Source organism: Micropterus dolomieu, linkage group LG11, assembly GCF_021292245.1.
Source record: "Micropterus dolomieu isolate WLL.071019.BEF.003 ecotype Adirondacks linkage group LG11, ASM2129224v1, whole genome shotgun sequence".
Classification (NCBI taxonomy): Eukaryota; Metazoa; Chordata; class Actinopteri; order Centrarchiformes; family Centrarchidae; genus Micropterus; species Micropterus dolomieu.
In genome coordinates, this window is record NC_060160.1 from 4,748,920 (window position 1) to 4,762,175 (window position 13,256).

A 13,256-nucleotide genomic window follows, 5' to 3' on the forward strand; every position below is an offset into this window, starting at 1 on the left:
CCATCTAATGGTCCTTTATAACCATGCTGATTTAAAGACATGCAGACTGCATACTTTTAAAAACACTTAAAGACCCTAAGGGTTTTTAAAAGCATGCAGTCTCCATAACTTAATACCCTGTTGTGAACTGGAGAAAACGTAGTGACTAAAACATAAACGGCAACTTTACTTTATTTCCCCTAGAAATGATGAGTACTAACTTTCACCGAACGTTAAAATAATGTGGTTTATCATAGAGGTTAACTCTACTTTTGAGACCTATGTTGTAAAAAAAAATAGAAGTGTAATGGTGATAACAGCAACTAACAGTTACATGTTTGTTTTTTACCTGACAGCTGCCTTACTTTGGAGGCAGGTCTTCAGTCTTCTGACAGCCTCACTTATCACTTAACTGCAGAGCCGAGAAGTGAGCTCCAGTTTTCTGCTTACCCCCTCCATCTGAGTTGGTGCCCAGAGTCGCTGAGATTGGCAGGCCCTTGTTGTATAATGACGGTAATTCATTTCTATTAAACTGGTCCGTTATTATTGTTAAACCATTAGAGTGGCGTCTAGGCGATTAACATATGCTGCCAGACAACAGCTGAGGAAGACAAATTTAAATCCTGTCACCTCAGTGGCCGCTGTCACCGCCTTCACACAACCATGAGAATACAAGGAGTGTAAGCTTCATACTGTGTGCTCAAGGTAATGTTGAATATGAAGACATATGGTGTGGAGCTGTACATTATAGCTTTATGGTGCTACGCTAAAAAAAAACAAATCACATAAAAATATATTCTATCCTACTGAGATATCCACCCCCAGGAGGTAATGAAACATGTTATCAGTAAAATAAATCAAGCTTGCTAAACTCAGAAACAGCTGCCTTAAATAAGAAAATTTCAATGACAACAGAACTTGTAGAAAAACAAGACACATAAAGTGATATGTGGAAAAAAATAAATAAAATAGAATAGAAAATAGATAAAAGATGTACATGTTCATACTCTGATCAGTCTACTCTTCTTAATCTTATATTTAGTTATCTTATATCTAGTGTGGCTCTAGCGGTGGTTCAGAGTGAAATGTCTCAACAACTATTGAATGGATTGCCATTATATTTGAACTTTTGTGATCCCCTGACTTTTCATCTAATGCCATAATCAGGTCAACATGTCTCCAATTCTTTAGTTGAAAGACCTTCCCATCTTCCTCAGCTGTATTTTGTGTTTTAAAAGTGATAATTAGCAAATGTTAGCATGCTAACATGCCAAACAAAGATGGTGAGCATGGAAGCATATTAGTACTGTCACTGTGAGCATATTATTACGCTAGCATTTTTCTCAAAGCATTGCTTTATGATGAAGTTTTTCATTTAAATATATGTTTTCTTACAGTTTTACTTTGCTCATATTCTTTTATAAATTTATTACATCTTTTTATGTTTTTTGAGATTTAAGTATAAATAGATTTATCTTCATTTCACGTTTACACTCATGTTTCTTTCATTGAAGTGCACAAATGAACTTGAACTTCAAAGTATTGAGATGACGCCTATTCCAGAACAAACCTGTAATTTTAACCTGGAGGTGCTTTCTTCTTTTTCAGTGGCAGTGCAAAAAACCTCCACCAGACACATAATGAGTATACTTAGAAGGTATTTTATTTTAGCGTTTGGTACTTAGGGTTGCATAAATCCACTGTTTGTAGCCCTTATTTCACACAGCAGACGTATTCAAGCTGTGGATGAGCTTTAGCAGTAAAAATGCCTCCTCTTGTTTCCAACCTGTTAAACTTTGTGTCTTTGGCTGATGTTTTGTTCCTGGATTATAACGGCGTTATTCCAAAAGCAATATTTGCAACATTAGATGCGAATATGTCCCTGTAATAAGTCTCTATTAAAAGATTTTCCTTTCCACCCCTCCAGTTTTATTTTTATTATGTCTGTCTGGCAATGCAACCCCCCCCCCCAAAAAAAAAAATTAAATAAAAAAGAAAGCTGCCACAGCAACAGCAGCAACTGATGGGGTGAGCGTGCAGCAAAGGATGGTTGAGGAAGATGGGAGGGGGGAGGAAAAGAGTAGGAAAGTAGATGTAGGGAGTGTGTGTTGAGGAGGAAGGATAAGTGAGGATAAAGGAGGCGAGGGGGGGAGCTTTGGAATATCTAATTTTCATGTACCAGTCTTAGATAATCCTTTAAAATTGCACAACATGATATTGCAGATCCTAAGTAATGGTGCCAAATGAACAATTCAGCATTAACACTGTAGTACCTGTCCTCCACAAATCGCTCTTCAGACTGCTGCAAACACTCGTTTTACGTATGTTTTTGTTAGCTGTTATCCTATAAGATTGGAGGGTTGCTTTTGTGACCTGTAACCCCTTTAGTAATGGCAGCTTCCACTGTTAGAATGGAGGTTTATTTTCCTTTAGCAGTCAATGCAAATTACTCTGAAAAGAGCAACAGCTAAATGTCTGGAAATATCTGTAATGTAAAATAGAAAAACACCCACTTTGCTGAATATATTAGCAAGTGTGTTTTAGACCATCTCTGCAGTGATCACTGACTACTGGTTATTACATTACATTAAGTAACTGCTTAGGGCATTTATCCACCATGTGAAAAAAGTCTTAACTTGTCACATACTGTACAGCATTTGTTTTAGAAATCCTCGTCATGGTACTCCAGTGATTTAGGGTGCTTCATATTTGTGTTTCAATTAATTTGGTCTGAATGAAGGAAATTGTATACATAATATATATAGATATATAGACATATATAAATTCCTTTTAGTTCTGGTCTGTCTCTTGTTCATGTTGCCTTTTTACAAACAAACAGAAGAGACTAAACATAAAGTTGTACAGACTGACAGTAGCCCATTTTTGAATAGTTCTATGAGATGCTGATGATGTAGGATGACGTAGTAGCTCAATAGTAGTTTAATCTGTCAGTCTATATGACTTCAGGTTTACTCCTCTTAGTTCTGTGAAGATTCTTAGTCATCCAGGTCATAGTTATCCAAGCAAGGTTAAAATCAAGGGCAACTGGACTTGGTTGAAGACACTCGAAGACTTTTGCCTCTCAATCCCAAATTTAGCCTCTGTGGGTGCATTGTCAACGTGATCGATACTGCTTGGTGTGTTATTGCTCCTGGCTGTTGTGGTCGTTGCAGACACCTGAGGCCAAATCTGAACGTCCGTCGTTGTCATTCTTATATGAGGCCAAATGTGAATGTTTGTTCAGTTTCCTGGGAAGGAATAAAAGTTCTCTTTCACCCCTATTTCAAACAATCTGCCCTCCCTGTCTAAAATATGTACATAATACAATACATTAATTTAACATTAATACAATAATTTGTTGAAAATCCTCCATAGTTTCTCTGACAATCCAGAAACATACAGAAACACAATGTTGCGTTTCCTCTTCTTTTCCTTGGTGTTCTTCTTGGATCTTGTGGCTGTTTTCACAAAGGTCCAGTTTGGATATCAACAATCTGTACGTTGGTACGTTATCAGCTCGTTGGTGCAGGGTTTTTGTTACCCCTTACTTATGATCCAGGGGCTGGTGGGAATTGAAGAGTAAGTATTGGTCTGTGGGTGGGGGTTTTCCTGTATAATCCAATGTACACCTTTTCAGAAGGTCTTGGTCATGGTTGTTTGGTCTGGTTGATTGAGAGCTTTACACCAGCTTGAAAGAAAAGGATAAAATGGACAAAAGCATGCAGATTAAACGCCACTGCCTCTGTTTGTAAAGCAGGATTCCTCATCTACATCATCAGGGTACATTTTCTTCTTCTTGACAAAGCTTTTCCAGAAGTCACAGAAGTCTTTCTCTTACTTTTGGCATAGTACCGCTCATGATGAGTGATCACAATGAGGATGAGTAATGGATGGATTTCCCCTTTAAGATTTTGGATTTGAAAATGTTGTTGAATTGGTTGGTCTAGCACTTTTTTAAACAACCAATGTCAGCCAATTTTCAGTGTATACTGAAAACTGTTTCCCCGTCTAACCCCAAACAAAACAACCCTTGACTTGTCAGTTAAAAACGACTTACAGTAGATTTATTACTTAGGGAATATTATATTATTCTATTTCAAGTTGTCTTTGGCATGTTTCTATGTTGAATCTATTTATAGCACATCTTAATCCAACACTTGAATTGCCGTACCTTGTTTTGCCTACAGCCTTGCCACTGTTTGTTTGATATGCCTCGATTCTTTGCCAAGCTTCTCCTTTCCACTCTTTTCCTTCAAGACACACTTCTCAGAGGTTAAATACGTAATCTGTGCAGGGAAAGTGTTCCAGGAGAGGTGAAGCACAGAAGAGCAAGTCAGGGAAACAATGTGAAGATTGTGATTCTGTTGAATTTGTGATGAACAGATTCCTCTGGAGCCAGAGTGGAGGTATTTTAGTATAAACCTCCTAAATGCCCCTGTGTGCAGCAGCAGCAGCAGTTGCTTGGTGTTGATGGAAAAAAGTTTTATATCCCAATAAAAGCTGGTTTATTGCAGACTAACTGGGTGTGTATTTATATCTATAAAAATAAAAAACAGAGGGAGGATTCAGAGGCCTGTGCATGTTTTGTAATTTAGAGAAATGTGCACATGTGTGAATTAAGATGTACAAATACAGTCCTGTCTGTAGACTTGGTGAAACAAATGTGTACCCTTAAATGCTCCGCTGGACAGAGCTGAGTAAAATTGTGAGTTTTACAGTCCAGCAATGGAAATTTGCTGGTGAATTTAAGCTTAAAATAATCCTGTATAGATTCGTTCTCTTAACAGTCAGCTCTCAGTTACAGTTAGTAAGTCTGTGAGTTGAGAACAAATAGCCAAAGTTAAACTAGATTCTACTCATTTACTTCTAAAACTGAAATGAAGCACTAAGGGTCCACCCATAATTTCAAAGTGGGATATCAAAGACTTTCATGTCCTATGTTTTTTTCTTCTCAGTGGTATTTTTAAGGGAGGCAGGATCGAGCACCTCTGACCAGGTTTTGTGGGGTTGCATAGTAATAGGACGGGGCTGAAGTTATTCTATCGGGGGCCCAGAGGGATGACTGAGAGACAAACAGACCTAAACTGGTCTCTGCAAACAACCGCCCTGTGGTGAAGATGCCCACGGAACAGCTGCCGGTCCCTGAAAGGGGAGAGTAAAAAAGTTGCATTGGTTTTTGTGTGAAAGTATATAGCTGTTATTTAGGATGCTAACCATGTGTTTTCTATGTATGTGTGTATGTGTGTGTGTGTGTGTGTGTGTGTGTGTGTGTGTGTATGTGTGTGTGTGTGTGTGTGTTGGGGTATTTGGGCAGCATGTTATTCTGGTTTGCTGAGCTATAACTGGACACCAATTCAGAGAGCTCCTTACCGTAATCTCCGACCATAACATTGGCACCACTTACTGGATTCTTCCCACTGTTACTGCTGCCATGCTGTAGAATGAAAAGGACCAGATTGGTCACTGAATAAAGGCAACTAGATTCAGTGCACTGAACAGGGCTGTTGCATTGCAAAAAAACAAGTTATTTATTTTCAAGTCATTTGAGATAAATTCTTCAAAAATGTTTTGACTGCACCTTGACAAAGGCAAAACTAAGGTACATTGCTGCACTAGGATCGCAAAAAAAATGAAACTTTAAACAATACGTAGAAAAGGCTGACTGGCATTCAAGAAAGATCAAAATATTCTTCAAGGACTAAACTTACAGACACAAATGACTTGATAAGAAGTTGATTTTTTATAGGCTTGAACATTTTATCAAAATTACACTTTTCCACCATGAATGTATAATGTATTGAGGGCAAAGTGATGTGTAGATGTTCATGACATAAAGAAGTTGGCAATTTTTGTCTTGTAAACCTTTCTTGAAATTAAGTCATCGAGACTTGATCCAGTCACTGTAACTACTCAAACTTGAATTACAGAGATGCAAATAGGAACAGGATAAAAACATGTAAAACTAAAGTATATGGCAATTCAGATTCAGATTCGTTGGCCAGTGGGCCAGAGATATCTGATTGGATGGAAAACAATGACATGATAATTCAATCACCAGAAAAATGGCAGCGCTATGCTTGACAGGTCCGGCAGTTTGTGGGACGTAACAGTATCTAAGGGGGGCGTGGCTTAGCGAAGGGTCAATTCAATTAAAAACAAACAGTATCTCATGATTGTGTCAGTTCATGACATAACACTCATAACATAAAAGGGGATTTCGTTAGGATTACCTCGTTACTTCTTGATTTGAACAACAACTTATTTTGAAAAATAAGAAACAATCCTCAATTTGCAGCACACACTGTAACTGCCCCGGTCTTCTTGTTTCTTGTAAAAAACTGTATCTATTCACACGAGTAAGGACTTTTAATGTGAGATTTTTCAAAATACTTTTTCAAGCTCATATTCATCAGCCTACATTCAGTCAGATGATACACTGCAGTTCATGGGATCTAGAAACCAAGCTGGACAACTTTCATGAAGAACTTTCTTGTGTTTCTTGTTGAGTCTCCTGTAAGTGATGTGGGAAACATTTCTCTTGCAGGGAGCTTGTTGTTTGAATTTGAAAACACTGCACTCATTTCACAAAATGTCATGAGACCAGACTGTTCCATTTTCAGGACTCAATAGCTGCTAGAATTCTTTCCTGGAGTTTTCCCTCACCAACTCACAACAACATAATCAAATATTAGTCGTAACCGCTTGCCCAATGAAATTATTGATTTTAGCAGGAACACCCAATCTACCCCATCATGTTCTATGCAACCAACCCTCCTGTAGGGATGCCTGGCCACATCTGCTGTCATCTTGATTTCCGTTTTTAGCCGTAGATGACACACAGCCAGGAAAAGCAAAGCCCTACAGGCTTCTCATTAAAGTTTCACATCACAAAGTATTTGCATTACAGAATCTTCTGCTCAATTTAAAGTCTGTGGCATTTCGACCAAAGTGCCCCATAGTTTGGTGCTCCTCTGTCTCATGAACGCCGAGCAAAAGATGAATAATGTGCATTGCAAGCTTGAAAGCACTACAGTCACAGACAGTGGTGGGACTGATGCTTTTTGCTGTGAAAAACGAAGAAAGAAAACTTCTCTGGAACATATTGAAAGATAATTCATAAATCATCCCCACCCTCCTCTGAACTTTCAGCCCCCGAGTGTGTGTGATTGTGTGTGTGGACTCGATGCAGACTCAGCCGTGATGACATCGTCGCCCCTGCAGAACAAGTCTGCCTGTATGACAAAACAGCCGGACCACCCACACAGCTTTCTGATACTGCAGGCTGAGGCGCTTAGCCCTGTCTGCTATATCATTGAGGAAATTTTTATTTGGGCTGTTTAACTGCATGAACAAAGAAGTAGCATCACCACAAGAATGTTGAACATGGGAAATGGAGGCTTTTTTCAAAGGATTCAAAGTGATTCTGCAAAAATGACAGAGGGAAGTTTAATGTATCTTTAAATCAAACTGCTTTGTAATTTCAAAACTTTCTGTCGACATTTATTTGTGGTAAACACTGGAACACAACAAACTTGTATTTTTTATGAAGAAGATGAGTGGTGAAAAGCCTCTTTTCCATGTGCAATGCCCAAAGGCTACAAATTGTGCTCTTTTACTTTATCATCCTCATTGACAGATGAGTCTGGTTTTCAAAACATTTTAAAGGTGGAATTTTATTGTTTGCATGATGCATGAAATTAAAGTTTTAGCCATTTAGCTGACACATGTATCCAGAGGGATTTAAGGCTGTATTTACTGCGCTAATTACAACCATGCACACAACTTAACAGCCGCGGCTTTCCTCAGTTTAGCACCTAATTGAGACCACTTCTGTAAATGAAGGCCATCACAGTTTTCCAATCACAATACCTAATGGTCTTTCTAAGTACAGATTGCTCATGTCTGCTGGGTGAAACATATGGCAAGCTGCTCTATCAGGCCTTGAGTTCTAGCATGACTTCTCTTGCTCTGAGGCTTATTTGTCATAAAGAATCAAAAATATAATGAGATAGTAAGAAACCCTCAAATGGGCCACCATCATTAGATGTCCTGTCTGTCTTTATTCACAGATGGAGCTAACTCAAGTCACTTTTGAGTCAGGCTCAAGTCTGATTTCAAGTCAGATTGCATATACTCACTGGCCACTTTATTAAGTACACCTTGCTAGTACCGGGTTGGACCCAGTTTTGCCTTCAAAACTGCCTCAATTCTTTATGGCATACTTTTAACAAGTTGTTGAACACATTCCTCAAAGACTTTGGTCCATATTGACATGATAGCATCACGCAGTTGCTGCATCCAAAAGGTGCTCTATTGAATGGAGATCTGGTGACTGTGGAGGCCATTGGAGTACAGTGAACTTATTGTCATGTTCAAGAAACCAGTTTGAGATGATTTGAGCTTTGTGACATGGTGCATTATCCTGCTGGAAGTAGCCATCAGAAGATGGGTACACTGTGGTCAGAAAGGGGGGGACATGGTCCCAATGTATGCCAAGAAAAAGTCCCCCACACAATTGCCCCGCCACCACCAGCCTGAACTGTTGATACTAGGCAGGATGGATTCTTTGCTTTCATGTTGTTTACACCAGGCAATGTTTTCCAATCTTCTATTGTCCAGTTCTGGTGAGCCTGTGTGAATTGTAGCCTCAGTTTCCTGTTCTTAGCCGACCGGAGTGGCACCCGGTGTGGCCTTCTGCTGCTGTAGCCCATCTGCTTCAATGTTCGATGTGATGTGTGTTCAGAGATGGTATTCTGCATACCTTGGTTGTAACAAGTGGTTATTTGAGATACTGTTGCCTTTCTGTCATCTCGAACCAGTTTGACCATTCTCCTCTGACCTTTGACATCAGCAAGGCATTTTCGTCCAACACTTCCTGTAGGTGTTTCTGGCTCTGGAGCTGTGGAGTCTGGATCTGTGATTGCGAGTCACCTGCTGCCCCCGTGTACCTTCTCGACACCCTCTGCTACAATTATTACTAGTCCTATTGTTATTATTACTGTTATTATAATCATTAACGTTACAATTATTATCATTAACACTACTATAAATGTACCATTATTCATTCAGTCTATAACAACATCACCTTTACTGTCTGTACCTTTGTTTGTATATTGTGTAGGCTGCCTCCCTCTCTCCCTCCCTCTCTCTCTCCCTCTCTGTCTCTCCTTCACCCCCAACCGGTCGAGGCAGATGGCGGCCCACCCTGAGCCATGGTTCTGCTCGAGGTTTCTGCCTCTTAAAAGGAAGTTTTTCCTTGCTTCTGTTGCCTAGTGCTGCTCTTGGTGGGAACTGTAAATATCATCACAGAGTACGGTCTAGACCTGCACTTTTATGAAAAGCTCTCTGAGATAACTGTTGTTGTGATTTGGTGCTATATAAATAAAGTTGAATTGAACTGCCGCTCACTGGATATTTTCTCTTTTTGGGACCATTCTCTGTAAATTCTAGAAATGGTTGTGCATGAAAATCCCAGTAGATCAGCAGTTTCTGAAATACTCAGACCACCACGTCTGGCACCAACAACCATGCCACGTTCAAAGTCACATAATTCCCCTTTCTTCCCCATTCTGATGCTCGGTTTGAACTTCAGCAAGTTGTCTTGACCATGTCTACATGCCAAATTGCATTGAGTTGCTGCCATGTGAGTGGCTGATTACGTATTTGTGTTAACAACAATTAAACAGGTGAAGCTAATAAAGTGGCCAGTGAGTGTATATGGCAAGTGTCTGCTCCAATCTGCTCTCATAAGGTTGAACCCCACTGCTGTTGAGGGACGCAAATGCGACTTGAGTAAGTTGTGTCCATGCTGTTTTACAGTTATGCTCTGGCACATAAAATTTATAAAATAATTAAAATTTTACCATTGTCTGTCACCAATACATGTTGTCCAGTATCCCTAGCAATTACATTCATATTCAATAACTCTGAACCCTCCCAATTGATGACCAATTGTCATGTTTAGTGCCAGCCCAAAAATCATACAGAAATGTTTTTTGGCCGCACTTCTAAGAAGATGTATTGCTATTTTCCTATTAGCACAAAAATGTATTTTACTGAAATGTATCATGTCAATCTACTGTACTTTAAGAGGTTTTATAGCTGTATGAAATGTTTGATGGCCTTGTTTTGTGTCTGCGTATCTGTTGAATGAGATTTTCTAGTATAAGAGTATAAGAACACACTATTTGGTCTAATGACACCTTAATTAGTTTAATTTCCAGTTATAGTCATATTTCACATTTAAGAGTTTGATAAAACTGTTGTCTCTAATGGAGACCCCAAAAGATTTCAATTGTTACAAATGCAACAGTATCGTCTTTTGTAATCAGGACAGTTAGGAGGTATGATTTTTAGTTTTTACATTTCCTCTGCTCTTGTCTAATCTTACACTTTGGTCGTTTGTTTCTTTCTTCACATTCACATTAAGTGTGGACAACACATTCTTGTGTTGGACGAGCATGTAGAGTGTCTGACTTTAACGCAAGAGACATTTGCATTTTTATTAACCGTAACCACGTGTCATGAACTAGCTGTGCCACCTCCTTAGTCCTCATGTTTCCTCTGTCTCCTTCCCTGCTGTTCCTGTCAGTCATGTGCAGGGTTGTGGTTGTAGACATGGCGCCCCAGCTCTCTCACTCTCTTGAACACCAGCAGTATTCCAATGCATCACACCTGAGGCTCATCTCTGCAGTCAGCCTGCTCAATAAAACCCCAGCTCTACATAGCAGTCCTCACCAGATTATCTGTTGACCGACTGTGGTAACGAAATTTATGTCCAGACCTAGTTTCAAGCTTTGTAAGAGTTTTGATTCTGCAACTAACTGTCTGTGTTTGTTGCCTTAACTCAGATCCCAGCCCCGTGTGTGACAATGCTGCCTTCCTTGTCCTGTATTTTTTGGAGCCCTGTTTTATCTGTCTGCCCACCCTCCGCCCCTGTTCATCAGATCCACATTATTGCATGTCTTTTCAAATAGTCAATCTGAGTTTGAACTTAACCCACCATGTGTCTGCTTTTGGATTCTCAAAGTTTGCCATAACACCATGTACCTTTAAAAACATCAGTATATTAAAAAAGCCATGCACAGATATTGTGAAAAGCAAGAATTTGGAAAACTTTGAACTCAATCGGGAGTTTTGTTGAATTGTCAAATTTGACATTTTTGTCTGGCAATAGTGTTTGTATAGGTCAGCAATCCTAATGAAATAAGGGCTAAAATAAGTTTCTTTGTCTGTTTGGATTTATTTTCTTTCTCTCTATGAAGCAAAAGGGAAAACGGTGAGATGAGACAGAAAGACATCACACCCAAAACATACAACACATTTTTGTAAAAATGTGTGTTGCCTCAAATGTAAATTACATTTAGCACGTGTGACATTAATTTTACTTGAAATAACTTACAATGGGCACCAAAAAGGGAACTTTTGACACATTGCAACTGCAATATTATGTGAGAGACACATGGCTTTGGCAGTGCTTGGACCTGTATTTGACATTTGACATCCCTCAGCTCTTCTCATTTATCCAAACACCAAGATGGGACTAGAGAGATTAACTGCTTGAGGTTAGACAAGCCTCAGTAATTGTCTGCGGTGTGATCGGTCACACCTCTGCAGTCAGGAGTGTGTTGTGTCTTTGCCTCTGAGACTTTGGTGATACAAGTTATTAAATCCCTTCAATGGGCCGGGCCTGCGAGCTAGATAGAAACCACAGACTCCCTCCCTCCATCCATCCCTCTGTCAGCCTCCTCCTTTCCTCTAAACTTGACTTGCAGGCTCCGGCATTCCTTTGGCCTGACTGCATCAAACTGTGCTGAATTATAATTAATTAGTGGTTGGAAAAAATAGAGACTCGACTGGCTTAGAGAAAATTATATAGTATGCTTCCAGTGAGTAAAACTTAGAGAGACTGAAAGAACTCTGCTGCTGAAGAACAGAAAACACACTAAGTTTAGTCTTTTCAAGGCCACTGTAGCAGCATCATCTGCACATACTTATGAAGGAACGCCACTAAGCTGGACAAAAAAGAGGAAAGAACACATTAGAGGGAAAGCCTGTAAATTCCCTTCCAAAAAATTTCAAGCTCACTGGTGACCCAAATGATGTTAGCAATATTGCAGCAGCATCAGGCATAAAATGCAATCATTATATTTTGAAGTAAAAAAAAAAAAAGGATTGTTTTTGGAGTGATGCTGCCTAAATTGATATTTTGACATATTTTCTGTCAGTTTGACATAATTTAATTCCAAATAATTTCTAAAAAACTCACAAGATTTGTTGTGTTCAAATAAGCAAGTTCATCCAATCGTGCTTTGATTAAGGCTTTATGCAGAAATGCTTCAGCAATTTTGTTAGTCCATTTGTTCTACATAAAAGGTTCACGACATGTGGTGATTGTTTCCTTTTATCCTGCTGGAGAGATTCTTTCTGAATTTGTCTTGGTAAAACAAGCACATAATGTTTTTTAGGGGCAGGGCACCCAATTGAACAACACAATCTCACTCCCAATGCGTCAAATATGTCAAGACCCCTTGACCAAGCAACAAAAAGTATGCAAGTCAAGTTAGCAATAATAAATGTGCAACGTTTGATTGAACTTTCAAAATAAATAATGTTGACTTTTTGTTTCAAACAGGGAACAATCACCGGTCCCCTGACTGAAAGTGTGTGCTTCCATGTTACGACTTGGGAGGGAGAACGGGTTGAATTGAAATTCAGTACAGGAGAAGTGCACCTGTTTCCTCTCATGAATTCACTCAATTCATATTAAGTGTCAATTCATGGAGGGTGGCAATGGCGCAATGGATAAGACTACGCCTTTGGTATGAGAGACCTGGGATCAATCCCCCACTGTGACCCATTGTGTCCCTGAGCAAGACACTTAACCCCTAGTTGCTCCAGAGGCGTGCGACCTCTGACGTGTGTAGCAATTGTAAGTCGCTTTGGATCAAAGCGTCAGCTGAATGAATAAATGTAAGTAGAACACTAACTGGCTGAAATTTCATTTTTTGTTTGTAAACAAATGATTGGCCCAGTAAAATAACCGGTAAGAAGGATGAGTATCATTTCTATTGAGTTATTGATATAGTCCAAAATATGTATAGGCCAACTTTTTGTTCCAAAACAGATTAGAGTTCTGAAATCCAGAAATGTCAACATCTTTGAGTCACTGGTATTGAGTCACACCTCTCTCAGCTCCCACAGGTATATAAATAAATAAACATTTTATGCTATTTAGCTTACCTGTTTCCTTTTAATTTAATACACATCACCTATCC

At 39.2% G+C, this 13,256-nt stretch overlaps 1 long non-coding RNA gene across 1 annotated transcript; it reads right to left on the minus strand.

The window, feature by feature from the left end:
- Positions 1 to 1,624: 1,624 nt before the first annotated feature.
- Positions 1,625 to 6,062, minus strand: LOC123979206. Its single transcript, XR_006827182.1, has 2 exons — positions 5,350 to 6,062; positions 1,625 to 5,121 (listed from the first exon to the last, which is right to left on the minus strand). It is a non-coding gene; the product is annotated as an uncharacterized LOC123979206 (long non-coding RNA).
- Positions 6,063 to 13,256: the final 7,194 nt, after the last annotated feature.